At 47.5% G+C, this 14677-nt stretch overlaps 1 protein-coding gene across 1 annotated transcript in view; it reads left to right on the forward strand.

The window, feature by feature from the left end:
- The first annotated feature begins 950 nt into the window (after positions 1 to 950).
- The window catches only part of DAO (D-amino acid oxidase), an 81737-nt gene continuing 68010 nt past the window's right edge, over positions 951 to 14677 (forward strand). The window contains exon 1 of the mRNA XM_044275347.1: positions 951 to 1076. The gene's annotated coding sequence lies outside the window, so the exon portion shown is untranslated. The remainder of the gene's footprint in view (positions 1077 to 14677) is intronic.

Genomic DNA, 14677 nt, shown 5'->3' on the forward strand with positions numbered 1-14677 from the left:
CGCTCTCTGGTCCTGTGGAGACTGAAAGTGGGTGGAAGCAAAGCAGCGGTGGGACCACGAACAGATAAGTGGGGGGTTTTATGTTCAAAAGGACAGGGGAGTAACCCAGGAGTTGTCAGATCCAAGGCTGGAAGACCTTTAAAGGGGTTATCTGGGACAAAAAAATGCCCCCCATATGCCCGGGCCCCTCACACTGAATCCATTTACCTGGCTCCTTGCTCCAGGTGCCGCGTGTGGTCCCCTTACCGTTGAGGCTACTTTTTCCCGTGCGCAGATGAAAACATCTGGTGCCGAGGGAGCAGCCAATGGGAACGAGCCTCCCTAGCATCGCGGGTGACACTAGGGAGGCTCGTCTCCGCCTGCAATCTGCTGCCCCCCCCCACACCGGATGTTTTCATCAGTGCACGGGGAGAAGCAGCAGCAGCGCGGGGAGCCAGGTAAGTAGATTCAGTGTGAGGGGTCCGGGGATATGGGGGGCATTTTTTAGTCCTGAATAATCCCTTTAAAGGTCTTCCAGCCTTGGAGCCGACAACTCCTGGGTTACTCCCCTGTCCTTTTGAACATAAAACCCCCCACTCATCTGTCCGCGGTCCCACCAGAACAATCTTTCAGTTTCTATATGGGCAGCATACTATAGGGGGACACTGTATTGATGCAGTGGTACATGGACTTACTGTGGTATACCTTTGGTTTTTTACTGTATTCAGAAGTGCTGTTTTCTATGTTGGAACATCCCACCAAAGAGATATTTTTTGAATATGGGAGCCTAAATGTGATGTATGCCATTGTACGTTTATACAATGACGTGTTAGAGCCTTCCATCAGAGGTATACGTCGGGAAAGACTCAATGTGACCAGAGTCTTATCTGCTGTCTGTTCATTCTTGGCAGCATTGTTAATACACTCCTCTATGCCGCACTGTGTAAATATTAAATTGTGCCATGTGACCTAGAACAACCTTTACCCTTTTTATAACCTAACCTTTGGTTATTTTATTTTACATTGCTTACTTATAAACTGACGGCTGCTGGCGGCGTGTACAGACCGTCTGCTCCCGTTTTCTGTACTGATCACAGGTGAGTCTTTAGCACTCTGTACAGATGATAGCATTATCTATACTATACTAAAAGATGTCCTTTGTGTCGTGTGCTGGAAAATATCTATCCATCAGCATGATGGCCTCGGAACGCAGTCACATCTAGATGATAATCGCAGGAATAAATGACACATAGTGGATGCATTTGCAGATACTCTCCACGTATCCTATAACCGCTTCATCCTGCAATTCTTGTCACTTTGTATAACATGTCTCATCATCACTCGTATCTTTTTTCAGTATAATATTTTTGAACGGAAGGATTTCTATTGATATTACAGGCTGAATAGAAGCAAATATTGTATATAGAACAGGGCTCTGTAATATCAGTAGTATTTTTTTTATCTACCCTCTTCTTAAAGGGAACCTGTCACCAGGATTTTAGGTATAGAGCTGAGGACATGGGTTGCTAGATGGCCGCTAGCACATCCGCAATACCCAGTCCCCATAGCTCTGTGTGCTTTTATTGTGTATAAAAACCGATTTGATACTTATGCAAATTAACCTGAGATGAGCCAGAGCTTGAAAATATGACTCTTCTCTGGTCACACAAGTAAGATATGACTCTTTTATGTTAATTAGCATGTGTATCAAATAGCTTTTTTTTACACAATAAAAGCACACAGAGCTATGGGGACTGGGTATTGCGGATGTGCTTGTGGCGATCTAGCAACCCACGTCCTCAGCTCTATACCCAAAATCCCGGTGACAGGTTCCCTTTAAAGCATATTTGACTGTATCATGGAAATATAAAGCTGCATAATGTAGAAGAGCTTGGTCATAAAACTGTGTATTATTTAGAGGAATTATCTGGGAATCACAAATGCATGACCTGTCCTCAGGATAGGTGATCAATGTGAGATTGGCGAGGGTCCGCCACGTCACGTTCCTTGGTCACGTGGCCTAGGCGCAGCTCAACCCCATTCAAGGTGCAATACCAAGCACAGCTATACAATGTACGATGCTGTGCCTGGTAAGCAGGAGCTGCGCGGCCTCCTCAAACAGCTGATCAGTGGGGTTAGAGGTAGGCGGACCCTCGCCAATCTCATATCCTGGTGATAGGTCATCAATATGTAAATCCCGGAGAACCCCCTTTAAGAACACATTTGTTTAAAGTGTACCTAGACTTTTAAAAGTGTTAGAAATACTCTAAAAATCATTTTCATTATATACTTTTTCTTTTCTAATTTTAACACCAAAAGCGTCCCTTGAAGTTTGGGCCTCCTGAAGTGCACTGTTCTGGCAGGAGCACACCTCGCTGCCCCTACTTGTACCCTCTGCTGAAAGCTCTGCCCAGGATACCCCGCACCGATGTTCTATGCAGAGGTTTCAGACTCTAATTCGGTAAAATAGCCTATACAGGCTAGTTGCAGTTTGTTCTCGCTACTACATCTGGAATTGATGCGCGGATTATAGTCTGTAGCAATTCCAGTTCAGTAATTTAGCATAGTCCGCTGTGGTGCATCCACAACTAATGTTTTCCAAGAAGGAAAACTCGCGGAATTATGGAAATCACAGGATCGATAGACATGATAATGATATGGAAATGATAAAAAAAAATGGAAAGAAGACATCTCGATATATACAGTATCGAGTATCCTACACACACTTACATGCCTTGGCATACTATCAAAGAGGTTATTAATGGTTGTATGAGGAATGTTATGCAATGTGAAATGCACTTGGGTACTAATTCATCAAGTTCCGCTACTTTGCAATTGTTGACCAATGACATCCCAGATGTGCTCAATGCGAGGCAAGTCCAGAGATGCCACAGGCCATGGTAGCACATTTTGGCCATGCAGGCTGCTCACAGTAGCTTTGACAACATGCAACCTGCCATTGTCCTATCACAAAACGGCTCCTGGGACATTTTTGCCATACCGCTAGTTCCACATCCATATCAATGTAACACAGAGCTGTTAGTGCACCTAAAATGAAGACTAGAGGGTTCCGGCTGCTTTACATAATGCCATCCCACATCATAATCCCCAGAGTAGGACTGGTGTGACTTTCCCTAGTGAAGGCCACATTTATGGCATTGCCCACATAGTCTTCAGATCAATCTCCAGCTATCATTGTATCCAAGACAAAAGCGAGACATCTCTGAAGAGGACAGACCTCCATTCCATCCTGCATTGCTGTCTTGGAGTGCACTATCATAGCCTTTGAGAGCAGTGGCGTGAGGTCAGTGGAACACCTGTAACTGGATGTCTGGCACGTAGCTCAATGTAGCGCAAACTCCTTCTTATGGTATTTGTAGACACCGTTTGCCGCCCTAGGCTTGGGATGTGATGTCCAATTTAATTTGCAGTACAAAATGGGTTACTACACGCAATTCTTCTAAGGATCCGTCCGTGCAAAGGTTCACCTCCTGTCATTCCAGTTCATCGTTGTTCTTCCAACCACCAGGACACACAACATTGAACAGGGCTGATGGCTCGGCCTACGTACGTAGCATTCTACCCGAGTGAAAAACCAAAGTCTCTAAGTTCATGGATTCTGTTCCTCTCAGTTTGCGCCTTTGCGGCAAGTAGCAATAACTGGCACACCACTGATGAACAGGAGGCATCACACAATCATCCTACAAGACTTGATCTGATTTTTGAGGTTTCATGTGGCTTGGAGCTACCGGTATACCAGTATATAGATAATACTGTACTAAGAAATTCCAGCTGTCTAAAACACTGAACATTTCTAATCATTACCCTGCTCTCATCTTTGCTGAAACTTTACTCCTTCGGATTTAATATTAAACGTACTGTGAGACTTGTAACAGCTGCATAAGCATATTATTGAGTCAATGATTATTATGTAGTCATTTATATGATTATTGCTTGTAATTGCTTGCAGTGCATGCAATATTCAGTGCTTTCATATCAAACACACTTTATTAGGAATCCGGAAATGACCTTTGTTTTCCCATTGGAAATGTAACAGGTTATCCTCTATCCACAAGATAGGGGACAACTATTAAATTGGTTAAAGGTCTGACAGATGGGACTCCCAGAATCACAAGAATGGGATCCCTGTACCCTATAAACCCCCCCCTAAAAAAAAAAGGACAGAGCAGCAGGTCAAGCATGCGCACTGCAGTTCCATTCATCTCATTGGGACTGCTGGAAATAACTGGACGTAGTCCCACAGGGATGAGTGGAGTGGCAGTGTGCATGCTCGAACTACCACTCCATTAATTTCCGTGGGGGGGGGCCAGCCCGGTACAGGGTCCCCATTCTCGTGATTGTCCCTGCGGTCAGACCCCCAGTAGTCTAATAGTTTTTGTTACGACCAGAATGCCAGATGCCATGGTCACAATTGACCACAGCAGCTAAGGGGTTAAATGCCTATATTGGCATTACCGTTGATCACGGACATTGCCTTTGGGCATCTGTGTAAGACAGCATAAATCCGGCAGCTATGGTGCTCACTCAACTTCTGAGTGGGTGCCATCTTTAAAGACTCAACTTCCATCATACATGTACGACAAAGGCCAGGAAGGGGTTAAAAGGAGTCTCTCTTCAGTGATCTCCCTATCAAACTAAGGGTATAGATTACTTTAGGTCACCCAAGTAAAACGCTTGTCTCTGCTTCCTGATCCAAGGCTCCATTCCAGACTTATGAGTGGAAGTGAGTTTGGAACACTTTTATCACCTATATAGGCATCTGGACTTTGCTCCAGGGGAGCCACCAGGCCACTACCTCCTAGAGTACTCTGTGCCCACAGGGTCCACAGACAATGGTGCTGGGCACCGAGGGGTCAGGCAAAATCATAGGGATAGCCCGAGCTCATGGCTAGTGGAGTAGAAGTGTACAGTCAATACAGGTAACAGGCACAGGGCAGGTCAGGCAGCGGAGGGTTAGGGAATAATGACAGAGTTCGGTACACATGCAGACGAAAGGTCAGCACACCTTTGCAGGGAACTTAGCAAGTTAAGAAACCTGTTGCTCAGGCACCTTCCTCAGTGGGAGGGGGCCTAAGCAACAGGTTTTTTACCCCATGGTTGCTAGCCATTGACCAGCTGTAGAGAGCATGCGTGTGCCCTATGGTCAGAGGAGGAGAGGCCTTGCTGTCAAACAGGCCTCAGCCTACATGGATGGACAGAGCGGGCCACGAGGCAAGGCCCACCTAGAAGAAGACGGCGAGAGACGGGGCCAGAGCCGGGTGAGTACATCAGAATGGCAGTGGCTTGCAGCTGCTGCTGTAACAATGAGCCTTTATTCATAACATGCAAATTAGCTGTTTGGTGCACCAAAGGCCTCATTGTTGCGCCGAAACTCTGCTCCTTTTTTTGCGCCCTCCTTCTTTGCTTTGATTGACAGGTCCACGCAGTGCGGCTGTAAAACGCAAAAGGGCAGAGCTTCGGTGCAATGGTGATACACTTGTTGCGCCAAGCTGCTTATTTGCATACTATGAAAGTCTCATAACTCAGGAACAGAACCACAGATCAGGAAGCAGAACATTTTTTTTTTTACTAAAGCAGTCTATCTATGCCCTTAGTTTGATAGAGAAGTCGCTGCAACAGACTGCCTTTGTGTTCTGATTGTATTGTCTAGACTGCTACATTGTGGGAACTCTCAGCCTTGCATTAGCCAGCAACTAAGCAGTAAAATCCAATCTTCTCATAGTGCAAAACAGATTCATTACATCACCCTATAATGATGTATACTAATACATGCACAACTACCATTTTCATGACAGATGGTCTATGAGTGCACTAGTGGGTTTTGTCTGCAGCAGTTGCTCCAGGCATGTGCACTCTGTCCTTGGTGGCATGCGGTCAAATCTATTGGCCATATGCAAGATTCTCTAATGAAACCACCCATATGTTTATACTTCAGACACGGTCAGGGTTGTCTGTGACTATCACTGCTTACATTCAAGACCCTATCCTTGAGAGTAACCATAGGAGTTCATTAAATACATGCATAGCACACTTTGATGTAGTTACGTATGCCTGCAAACAACTAAACTCTTACTTGTCCTCACTGTTTGATCAAGGGACCAGTAACTGGTAGACTAGTCATTCGTTTTTTTGTGCACCTTCTGATATTACATCTCTGATACATAAACTTCCATTCTGCTCGAAATCTGTTCAGAGAACAAAGAGAAAGCATTGTATATATGGGGCCAATAAAGGGTCTAGTGATGCCAGGGACCAGTAGGCGTGATGTTTATACAGTGTAGGCGTCTAATGTGCCGAGACAAAGGAATTCGTTTAGGACAGAGAGTGTGGTTGTATTTGAATCCGGAAATCAAGATACTTTGTCAGTGCTCAAAGTTTTGAAACCATTGGCAATGACAGCTGTGTAAGTGACTTGGTTATCACACACTCCTTGCTGAGCTGTGCTTCGTGCACAGCTTAGCAGGGAGCTTACCATGGCAGGCCTGGTAAGTTTCAGAAGCTTCCAGGCTGCCATGGTAACAGATTGGAGCCTGCTCGTCAGTGAGGGAGACCGCTGCTATTACATGCAGTGATCTCCTCCACAGTATGGGGAGGATTAATCAGTAATGCCATTGCTTGTCCCCATACATAATCATTGTTTGCCGGCAGCAGAGGCTGTTTAGAATGGCACAATCTGCTGCCAGCAAACAATGATTTTTGTAACCGCGTGATCTGTTACCCGATGAACGAGCATTTAGCTTATTTATTGCATAATCGGCAGCACCTTTACACCGGCAGATTATTGCTAACGGGTGTTTGTACAAACATTCGTTAGCGATAGTCTGGCCAACCATCGAGCAGTGTAAAGGGGCTTTACCTTGACTCCATAGTTAGATTGGCTCAGCAGAGTACCAGTGAAATTATCGTGGGCTCAGTAGACTATGCCATCTGAAGCTGTAATGGAGCTAACCACTGATTTGGAGCCGGTTCTAAGGTTGAGTCTACACACAAACATTTTGAAGTGAGTTTTCCCATTTTAGGGCCCTTTTACACATGCAGACTATTGGGCCAATGACCAAATGTTTGTATGAGCCCTTGTTTCCTATAATTGGCTCATGTAGATGTGGCAGCTATTAGCTGATTATCTGATCGTTTATACAGGCATAGATAAAAATGAAACTCACATTGCTCTCCTCCAAACTTTTATCTCATACTGTATGTGTGCAGCAACCCAGAGAAGAGGCGAGGATGAGAGGAGTGGTAGTGGCTATGATGGTTGTAATACTCACAGTGTCAGTCTTCCCTTTAGTGCTCATCAGGCCATGCACAGTGAATGGAGGGCACACTCTTTCTTTCCTCTGGGCATTCCCTGACTATCTGGGGCTCATGCCTGGTGGAAGTTGGGGTGCCCTTGATGGTGGGTAATTGGCAGGGTGCAGGGCAAGAGGGTAGATGCAGAGGCTGATGGATGGTGGAGTCAATAACCAGGCCCGTTGGTTGCAGTAAATAGAGTCTCTCTTTACTGGGTGGATGAAGAGAGTCGCAGTACAAATAGCAGCTATTGGTATAGTCCTGAGGTATCTTTTTCCCAATGGCAGTATATGGGCACCGACAATGATGGTAGTAGTAGTCCCTGGGTCTCACTCTAAATGCACTTTGCAACTTTCCAAGATAACCACAGACAGGCTGAGGTATACAGATCCTAGATCCAGATGGCCAGTCTGTCTCAAGACGTGTTGGGTGCCTTAGGCAGTTAACCCTTTCCACAAGCAGTAAAGTCTTTATGCCATAAAGGAGTGGTACTTTACAGATTTTATCCTGCACAGTATTGGTGGTTGTAGACCTCCTGTGGTTGTCTCTTCTCTTTCCCTCAGTTGTAACTCCCTGGCAGCTTTTTCAGTCTCAGGAGTGGAGTCTCCTGGAGGAGGCTTCTCTCTGGGCCCTTTTCTGCAGCAGCTTGCACATGTAGGTCTTGGCACTTGCTGTGCTCAGCTAAGGCCGGGTTCACATCACCCTCTCATTTCTGTCCTTCTGATCCATCAGAAGAACAGAAAACAACAAAACAGATCCTGTATTTTAAGCATCCATTATGCTCATTCTGCATCCATTTTAGCCATTTCCGTCTGATCTGTTATTTTAGATGGAAAAAAATACTGTGTGAACCCGGCCTAAGACTCAAACAGCGCTGTGCGAGAAAACAAAACAGTAAACGCGTGCCATAAGAAACGACTCTTTGTGAAGGAAGCCATATCATTAATAAATCTACATGTGAGGGTTTCTCAGGTGTCTCAGAAATAAAACTATGTTAGATGAAGTAGTGATTATGATGGCAGTCGTTTTTTGTGGATTTTTTATTAGGGCTCATGCACACGACCGTATGTATTTTGCGGTCCGCAAAAAACTGATCCTAAAAAAATATGGATGACATCCGTGTGCATTCCGTATTTTGCGGAACGGAACAGCTGGCCCCTAATAGAACAATACTATCCTTATCCATTAGGGTCCATTCACACGTCCGCAGAATGGGTCCGCATCCGTTCTGCAAATTGCGTAACGGGTGCGGACCCATTCATTTTCAATAGGACCGGAACGTGCTGTCCGCATCCGCCTTTCTGGATCCGCAATTCTGTTCCCCCAAAAAATAGAACATGACCTATTCTTGTCTGCTATTATAGTGCCGGCGATGTGTGGTCCGCGAAATGTGGAACGCACATTGCTGGGGTCCGCAAAACACTTACGGATGTATGAATGGAGCCTAATGCGGACAATAATAAGACATGTTCTATTTTTTGGCGGAACAGAAATACGGACATACGGAATGCACACGGAGTAACTTCCGTGTTTTTTTTTTGCGGACCCATTGAAGTGAATGGTTCCGGATACGGTCCGCCCAAAAAAACCGAACGGACACGGAAAGAAAATACGTTCGTGTGCATGAGCCCTTAGTAATAATATCCTATCGCCTGCATGAAATGGCTGCTTACATGGAAGAACATGTAGCAGTCACATGCAGTGTAGATGTAGTGACTGTTTAATACAGGAGTGGTATAATGAATTATCAAATTAAGGCCTCATGCACACGACCGTTGTTTTGTTCCGCATCCGAGCCACAGTTTTTGCGGCTCGGATGCGGACCCATTCACTTCAGTGGGGCCACAAAAGATGTGGACAGAACTCTGTGTGCTGTCCACGTTCGTTGCTCCGTTCCGTGGCCCTGCAAAAAAAATAGAACATGTCCTATTCTTGTCCATTTTGCGGACAAGAATAGTCATTTCTACAAGGGGGCCACCCGTTCAGTTCCTGCAAATTGCGGAAGGCACGCGGGCGGCTTCCGTTTTTTTTTTTGCGTATACGCTGTTTGCGGACCGCAAAAAACGTAACGGTCGTGTGCATGAGGCCTAATATTAATGAAAAACACAAAAATGATGTGTTCTGCCTAGTGCAGATCCTAAGGGGGCACTGCACAAAAATGATGTGTTCTGCCTAGTGCAGGGCCTAAGGGGGCACTGCACAACAATGGTGTTTTCTGCTCTTTGAAGATAGATAGAAAGAAGATCAAAATAGCTTTTTACTGCTGAAAAAGTGTGCTGTGCGCTGTACTGGATTGTGATGCATGTTTGGGACTGAAGTGGTTAACCGAGAACTTTTCTTAGCAGAGCTGTCCTGATTGGTTTGCTGGCCTGTCAGACATTTCTACAACCAGTAGGCTCCTCTGGAGACAGCGGGTATAGCTGGTAACCTTATACCAGCGCGTCCTCTGTGGACTGTTAAAGGAACATGCATAATGAGTGAGTACCGTAAATCTGTGTTGGCTTGTATGTTGTTCACTGTGTGGTTTTCTATAGAATTGTGACCACTGTTCCTAACAATCTAGTTAACCAGTGCAATCTGACGTGTCAATGAGCTTGGGTTGTCCACACTTAGTACACTGCTGTGACTACTTGCTGAGAGGACTATATTACAACTGCCAGGACTGTAAATAGCTTTTCTGCAAGTTTTCATTGTCGCTATAGTGACCACATATGTTGGGTGTTTTTCCTACATTCATGTGGGTTCTCCATTTTCCTCCCACACTCCAGAAATGTGTTCAGATTGTTCCCAGACGCTGTTCCCACTTCTGGGAATGGGATAGGATCATGCCCTATTCTGTGCATAAATCAGCTCTAAGTATCTACGGTGGGAAAACCCCTTTAAATGTGTATTTGTCTATAAAAGGAAGTTATATAACAATGTGACCTCATTCTGTGTGCTACATGGATAGCATAAAGAAATAAACCTTAAAGGGGTATTCCCTCTGTCAGGAATAAGGACCACCCTATTCCTAGTTATTATAATGTTTACTGTGATCATATATGTTTTATGGTTGTGTGTTGTGGTGTAACATGTTCTGGTGTGATTTATATATATATATATATATATATATATATTCAGTATGTATTTATGTATTTGTGTTACAAGGCCAGCAGCCGTGTTGGGGGTAATGGATTTATGAATTAGTTGAAGGCTGCATAGAGAGCCGAGCGGTCTGCCTCTGACCCGGGAAACGGCAAACCCCCCCCCCCCCCGGGTGATATGATAGTTAGCACAGAGATGCTAATGAGGATGGGCCGTTTGCTGGTCACACCTCAGGACAGGGGGCTGCAGACTCCCCGACACCTCTTGGTGAGATATGAATTATGAAGAAGGGCTGGGGTCTGTATCTTCACCAGGGCAACTGGGAAACTGTCTTTTTGATATTTTCATACCTATTCCCTAGTTGGCCAGGGGGCCGGCTGCATGGGTAATGTGGCTTGGCCCAGAGGGGCTGAGCCAGAGGTGGGAGTGAGACTCCCCCTCAGGCTGCCCCTGGGGGAAAGGCATAAAAATGCAATCCCTGGATATTTGGGTGTCACATAGTGGGAGATCCAATCGAATTGGTTTGTGCACCATTATTCTGCCCAAATGCCCTAGAGGCTCCATCTACTCACCCTGTATTCCGCCCCGCTGGTCCGTCAAGCCCGCCCATATCCTCTAGATTGCCAGCCTCCATCTCATCCAATCTAGAGGAGTTGGGCGGGCTTGACTGATGAGCAGGGCGGAATACAGGGTGAGTAGACGGAGCCTCTAGGTGCTGAAAAGACGCCCCCATAGCACCTAGAGGCTCATTTGCATAGCAATAAAAATTTATTTTTTTTGTGTAACGGCTGCACACAAAGGTCTTAGAATAGCATGGTTAGGTAGAACAGACAGGGCCGGCCTTAGGTGTTCAGGCGCCCTGTGCGAGATAACCTTGTGGCGCCCCCCCCCCCCCCCCCAAAAAAAAAAAAACACTGCTTGTTGCTGGCATCATGGCATAGGCTGGCTGACTATCCAACCAAGTAGTTACCAGCCCTCACACCCCCACGGCCGGTGTAATGTTCTACTTCCCTAGTTCGTGAGATTTCCCTACCCTCGTCACTTCCGGTCGCACCGGACATGACGTGAGGAGGTGTGCCGCGCAGGCGCACAACGACAGGTTAGGGAAATTTCACAGCAGAGTGCGCATGCGCCAGGAGCCTCGCCGGCGGTTAGGGTAGGGAAAAACTATGGGCCAATGCGCAGGCGCAGGTGATCGGATGGATGTTCTCAGCTGAACACCGGCCGACACTGCGCATGCATCGGGAGCCTCACCAGCGGTTAGGGAAGGGAAAAATTACGTACGGGCCAGTGCTTTTTCCCTACCCTAACCGCTGGTGAGGCTCCCAGCGCATGCGCAGTGTCGGCCGGTGTCCAGCTGAGAAAATTCGTTTCCAATGTAGTATTAATAACTAAACAATTAAATAATAAACATATTGCATTGTCTACTTACCGCCAGGACAATTAGATGATCTGGACTCTGGCTGCATCTGGCTCTGGGGACTCCATTGTCACTCTCTTCCCCCCCCCCCCCTCCCTCTCTTGTCACTCTTTCCCCCCCCCCCCTTCCCTTGTCACTCCTCATTATCCCCCTCTCCCTTGTCACTCTCATTATTCCACCCCGCCCTCCCTTGTCACGCTCATTATTCCCCCCCCCATCACTCTCATTATTTCCCCCCCCATCACTCTCATTATTCCCCCCCCATCACTCTCATTATTTCCCCCCCCCATCACTCATTATTTCCCCCCCCATCACTCATTATTTCCCCCCCCCCATCACTCATTATTCCCCCCCCATCACTCATTATTTCCCCCCCCCCATCACTCATTATTCCCCCCCCCATCACTCATTATTCCCCCCCCCATCACTCATTATTCCCCCCCCCATCACTCATTATTCCCCCCCCCATCACTCATTATTTCCCCCCCCATCACTCATTATTTCCCCCCCATCACTCATTATTTCCCCCCCCCCCATCACTCTTATTCCCCCCCATCACTCATTTTCCCCCCCCCCCATCACTCATTATTCCCCCCCCCCATCACTCATTATTCCCCCCCCCATCACTCATTATTCCCCCCCCCCATCACTCATTATTCCCCCCCCATCACTCATTATTCCCCCCCCCATCACTCATTATTCCCCCCCCATCACTCATATTCCCCCCCCATCACTCATTATTCCCCCCCCATCACTCATTATTCCCCCCCCCCATCACTCATTATCCCCCCCCCATCACTCATTATCCCCCCCCCATCACTCATTATCCCTCCCCCCCCATCACTCATTATTCCCCCCCCCATCACTCATTATTCCCCCCCCCATCACTCATTATCCCACCCATCACTCATTATTCTTCCCCCCCCCATCACTCATTATTCCCCCCCCCCCATCACTCATTATTCCCCCCCCCATCACTCATTATTCCCCCCCCCATCACTCATTATGCCCGCCCCCCCATCACTCATGATTCCCCCCCCATCCTCATTATTCCCCCCCCATCACTCATTATTCCCCCCCCCCATCACTCATTATTCCCCCCCCCCATCACTCTATTCCCCCCCCATCACTCATTATCCCCCCCCCCATCACTCATTAGCCCCCCCCCCCATCACTCATTATTCCCCCCCCCATCACTCATTATTCCCCCCCCCCATCACTCATTATTCCCCCCCCCCATCACTCATTATCCCCCCCCCCATCACTCATTATTCCCCCCCCCCCCATCACTCATTATTCCCCCCCCCCCCATCACTCATTATTCCCCCCCCCCCATCACTCATTATTCCCCCCCCCCATCACTCATTATTATTTCCCCCCCCCCATCACTCTCATTATTTCCCCCCCCATCACTCTCATTATTTCCCCCCCCATGTCACTCTCTTTCTTTCCCCCCCCATGTCACTCTCTTTCTTTCCTCCCCCTCCCCCCTTGTCACTCTCTTTCTTTCCTCCCCCCTTGTCACTCTCTTTCTTTCCTCCCCCCTCCCCCCTTGTCACTCTCTTTCTACTCCCACCTCCACCTCTAGTGTAGCGTGGCCGAGCTCTGTTAGGTCCGCGGTACAGGAGCATTTGTTTCCTGTACCCGGCCGGACTGAAAGGAAGTGCACACTAAGTGAGCACTTCCTGTCAGTCCGGCCGGGTACAGGAAACAAAAGCTCCTGTACCGCGGACCTAACAGAGCTCGGCCACGCTACATTAACAGGCGCAGGATTCTTTAGAGCGGCAAGCGCTCAGCCTCAGCCACTCAGGCGGCGCAGAATGAGGGGCGCCGCCAGCCGCCCCCAACTTATATAAGTAACTTTTTTTTTTTTAAACCGCAACGGGCGCCGGGCGCCCCCTGCTGAATATAGGAGGAGGGGGGGGGGGGAGAAAACATAAGTGCCGCCTCGCCTGCCCATATTACATTGCGGGCTGTCGGCCGCCCGGCGCCCCTGTTGCTATGGCGCCCTGTGCGGCCGCACAGCCCGCACACCCCAAAGGCCGGCCCTGAGAACAGACACTAGCAGATCGCTAGTGTCTGACAGCTAATTAGGTCCAAATGAGGTGGTAGAAACTCTAAGAACCTGTTAGCTCCATGAAGAGTGTGTGTGCAGTCTGAGGCTGTATGTTTTTCCGTGAGGCTTGCTATCGTGTGGGTGTCTGCTTGCGAGTGAGGGATGTCCTGTCGACCTTATAACTGACGGGTGGTGGCAGTGAAAGTTTTGTGTTATTGCGTGGGTTTGCTTGCAGGCTTCAGGTGGCGATTTATGCTGAAGTTACGCCCCCGGTGTAGGGCGTAACAGCGTGTGAGGGGAATCAGCCTGAAGGGCTTGGGCAACCCTTGTCACCTGACGCGGTGGGCTGGTCTAGTCCCCGGTACGTGACAAATTGGTTCGTAGCGGTGGGATATCGCTATTTTTATGTGATTAATGCTTTAGTGTCTGCTTTACAGAATTATTCCTGACTTTAAAGGCTGGTAGAAACCTTGCGAGGTGAACCAGCATACGAGACAAACATAGTACTTGATTTTTGTTCAATAGACATATGTGCAAACAACCCCCCCGCCCCCCTTCTTGTTTTTCTTTTTTCTATCTTTTTATTTGGCAACCATGGAAGAGCATAAAGTTTTACATAAGCGTGGTCCTACAGAGTTTGAGTGGATGGGAGCCTCAACAGCGCCTGGAGATTCTCGAGTCTTCTATAAAAAGGAGGAGAGAATTCTGCAGGAAGATGGCACGAATGTGTGGGAGCATTAAGCGTATAGCACAGTACGAACCCAATCGGGAAGATTTCCCCCTTATAGAGACAGATGAGGAACTACACTCCCTGGGGCCTAAGTTTG

The sequence above is a fragment of the Bufo gargarizans genome, chromosome 1, assembly GCF_014858855.1.
Source record: "Bufo gargarizans isolate SCDJY-AF-19 chromosome 1, ASM1485885v1, whole genome shotgun sequence".
Taxonomy (NCBI): Eukaryota; Metazoa; Chordata; class Amphibia; order Anura; family Bufonidae; genus Bufo; species Bufo gargarizans.